Source organism: Octodon degus, unplaced genomic scaffold (assembly GCF_000260255.1).
Source record: "Octodon degus isolate 3935 unplaced genomic scaffold, OctDeg1.0 scaffold00137, whole genome shotgun sequence".
Taxonomy (NCBI): domain Eukaryota; kingdom Metazoa; phylum Chordata; class Mammalia; order Rodentia; family Octodontidae; genus Octodon; species Octodon degus.
This window is the reverse complement of record NW_004524713.1, coordinates 2,489,796-2,494,111: the sequence shown is the minus strand read 5'-3', so window position 1 is coordinate 2,494,111 and position 4,316 is coordinate 2,489,796.

Genomic DNA, 4,316 nt, shown 5'->3' with positions numbered 1-4,316 from the left:
AGACAGGACCTGTTGTGGATGGGATTTGATCCCCTTCAATGTTCAAATACAGGGATTCTAGACCTAGTACCTGAGAATACAATTATATTTACTGATAGGATCTTTACAGGATGATAAAGCTAAACTCTGGTTTTTAGTGTGCCCTTAGTCCCTTCTTTCTGGTATACATATAAAAAGGGAAATTTTTCATTCTAAAGGTTCAGTACTAGAGGCAGACACAAAGAAGACAATGCGAGAAGGTGGCAGGCATATGGCCATCTACAAACCCAAAGAGAGGCCTCTGAGGAATTCAAATCTGTAAGTATTAATTTTGACCTTCCACACTATGTAGAACACTTAGTTTTTTGTTTTGTTTTGTTTTCTAAAATCTGGTCTATGATTTTTTTTTTATTTTTGGCAGCCTCAGATAACTCAATCTCTCAGTGGAAACTGAGACAGAAAGTGGCCCACCTCAACATCATGCAGCACTAAAGACAATTGGTAATCACGATGCTTTGGACTGAATGTTTCTGTCTCCCCAAAATTCATACAATGAACCTATCCCAAAGGTGATATCATTTCAAGCTGCACCTCCAGAAGGTAATTATGTTATGAAGCTGAAACCTTCTTGAATGGGATTTGTGCACCTATATATACAGCTTGCTCTTTTTTTCTGTTTTCTGCCATGTATGGATAAGAGAACATGACAGTTATTTGCAAATGAGAAACTTACTGAGAACTGTCTGGTTGCCTTGACAAGTTTACCTTTTGATTCTGGGTCACTGTAGCCTCCAGAGCTGTGGGAAATAAATGTCTTCTGTTTAGTGGCCCCATGTATAGTATATTCATAGGAATCTGAATTTGATTAAGACAACTAACTCTAGAATTCTGTTTCTATTATCTTGAAACTGGCTTTAAGTTTAACTAACTCAGTGCCTTTGAATAAGTGAACTTAGTTTGCCCAAACTCTTTCCATGTGTACCTAAAGTGAGGGTACTAATAGAGAAACTGTAGTTATCCTCCTTTACTAGAGAGAGATTTAAATCATTACGTGACCATTTATTTGTTCACATGATTTTCACTCCAAACTTTGAAGGATTGTGTGGCTCAAATGAGAGAAAATATAGGCAAACACCTTCTAAATTCTAAAGTGTTATAAAAATGCTCATTAATACAATCCCAACATGTGCAAAACTATTAATGGGAGGCAAATGAAATCAGTTGGTGTGTTATTTTGTTTTGAGTGCAAGGTCAGGGTATAAAGTTCCATACACACCCCTCTGTCTGTCAGCAACCAATAATTAATCAGTCTCAGGGTGTTTTTAAACATCAAGAATTGAGTATTTTGCATTCATCAGCTGGAAGACGGCCATCCAAAACAGCAAGCATCAGCTTCCAGTTCAATTAATACTTGCTGCTACTAAGAATTCACTTCCTCCACCCCTTTCTTTGCTTCTAGCTCTTGCCAAGCATCCAAAATAAAGTTCTCTGAGCTGAGTTTAGGCATAGCTGTGAAGTTAAAAACTGTCTCTGCTATTCATAGGATCAAGGATCTATCATCTGGTGAGTGTGAGTGTCCATATGGGCTACAAATGTGCTAGACATTTTACATGCACTTTCTCACTTAGCACCCATGACAATCCTTTAAGTGAGGGCTTTAAACTCTGTTGTAAGCATAAGTAAATGGGAACTTGGGAAGGTCAGTGGCATCCTACTCATTCAACATTTTATTGCATTTTTATTAAGTACCAAGTTTGTGCTAGAGAATGCAAGACCTTCATGTGTAATCTTGGTGGGAAAGTAGATTGTGAAACATAAGCAAGCAAATGCATCAAAAAACTCAACATGAACCTTAAGAATCTCAGAGAGGTATCAGAAACAAAAATATGTAAAATAACACAGGCTTAAGTGTCAGAATTGAAAGAGAAAGTGGTAAAAACCAAAAACCCAGGTGGGTGGATGATGTATAGTAGTCATGAAATGCAAGATGAAAAGTAGCCATACATCCACAAGGTTGATACAGGGTCGAAGCCCTAATGATATAATTTGAAATCTCTATATCCAGTCATTAAGAACCTTTATGTTTTCTAGCTTAGAACTGTGACTTTTTTATTTGTGTTTGTTTTTGCTAAAGTTGAGAATCTTATTATAGACCCAAAGACAGAAGAACCAAATTAGAAGACTTTATTGTGACAGTTACCAGCTGGTGTCTTGAGAAAACTCATTTTGTCTTTCTGAGCTTCAGCTTTCAAAACTGCCTTGTTAAACATAGGTTGCTGTTCTGAAGATCCCAGCGTGTGCCATAGAAGAAGATCGTTTTAAATGTAAGACAAAACTAAAAATACCAACAATTTCCTATAGGCAAACATTTATGATTCACATCTGTCACTCAACTTGATGTCAATCCAATAGTTTATTTATTCCGGAGTGTTTACCAAGCCAATTCTTAAATAAAGCCCTAATCACAAACTGCCAGATGAACAAGTTCCCAAGCCCAGCCCAGATAATGTTCAGATTATATTGGTCTTGTATCAGCATGCTCTGAAATCCTAATCTACAAACCTCAAGTATTTTGAGATATTTTTTAAGCTCCTGAATGATTAATAGGTATCCAGATGCCAAGGCCCACCGCCTGACTTAATCTGAATCATCCAGCCACAGAAACCTTCAGATTTTTAAATTAGCTACATTAGTAATTTTTATTGTGATTGAATTATTTGAAGAAATACTACAGGTGATCGATCAATAAACATTTATGTCCATAATGATGACCTGGGAGCTTATAAACATTCCTGTATATACACTTCAATAAAATTTCTAATTTATTGTATCTCCAATTTTATAAGGATTACTGAGGTGTTGTTTGTAATCCATTACATAAATGAAAGAAAAACCAGTCAAGAGGTCTAGAATGCAGTGAATTAAGACATGCTCCAGCCCTTGCAGAGCTGCCCTCTTGGCTCTCCCTGCCCAGTCTTCTATCACTTTGAATTTTCCTTTCTTTCAAATAGTCCTACAATGATTCCTCTCCCCTTTGTCCTAGTATTTTCTACATTTTATGGGAAGATGCACGTACCTTCAGAATTTTTGTGGAAGAAAATTATATATGGGGTAGAAAATAAATATTTGAAAGTAACTGGAAAGGAAAGGAAAGGAAATGAAAGGAAAGCAAAGCAAGGAAGGGAGGAAGGAAGGAAGGAAGGAAGGAAGGAAGGAAGGAAGGAAGGAAGAAAGAAAGAAAGAAAGAAAGAAAGAAAGAAAGAAAGAAAGAAAGAAAGAAAGAAAGAAAGAAAAGAAAAGAAAAGAAAAGAAAAGAAATCAGAATATTTACTAGTTTAGCCACCAGAAACAGGCATAGATATCAAAAGATCCTAGATCCAGAAAGTACAGTGATCCTGCAGCTCTCCTAGTTGTTTACAGAGAAAACAAATAATTGTTAAGTCTCTACTGTGATACAATATCTATGCACAGCAATAGAGATGCCTGGATTCATAGAACAAAGCCTATCTGCCTTCAGATAATACTGAGGTATTCTCTAGGGCCTTTCAACTCACACTTATAAATATTTAATGCTCAGAAATATGTGCATCCTCCACCGAAGAGGAACATAGATAAAAATGAACAGCAACAATGAAAACGGCTAGTGGAAAAAATAAAAACATTTATTCATGCAAACACTTTCCCTAGATCTAATCCAGCACATACTCATCTTTTCTGAATCATTAAGCCTCAGAGTTGTCTGTGTGAAGCTTTACAACTGCTATCATCAGGGAGAGAAAAGAAAAGTGTGCCTTAAAGCGAATGCGTGAAATCAGTGACAGAGGAATGTGAGGGTGGGAAATGTGGAGGCTGGTGAAGGGTGACGACGTGCAAGAGCGCTGCGTGTGCACGTGGGCCTCTGCCCTGGTGCTTCTTCAGTGGAGGAGGGCCTTACAGTTTCTCTCCAGTACCACTTGGGGGCTCAGCACATGGGATCTCAAGCCACCCCATCGGGGCTTATTTCCTTGAAAATTCTCTATGTTATCTCTTCTAGTGAAGTTGGTTGGTTCTTTCTGATTGTTTTCTAAATCAAGGGGAAACAAGTTAGTCTGAATGCCACTTGGACTCCTTTTTCATCCGATTCAAATTAAATATGGTTCTGCTGAAAAAAAATTGGTCCTACTTGGAGTCACCTATGGAGCCAATGTAAGACCTGCTTCTGCTAAAATCCTACAACTGAAGACTAGACTAGGAAGCTGAATGGTCCTGAAAATATATCTACATTTGCAGCATGCATATCATGGGATTTTCTTTTTTCCCTCCCTTGATAGACTCACATTATTCAATGAGTTCCAATT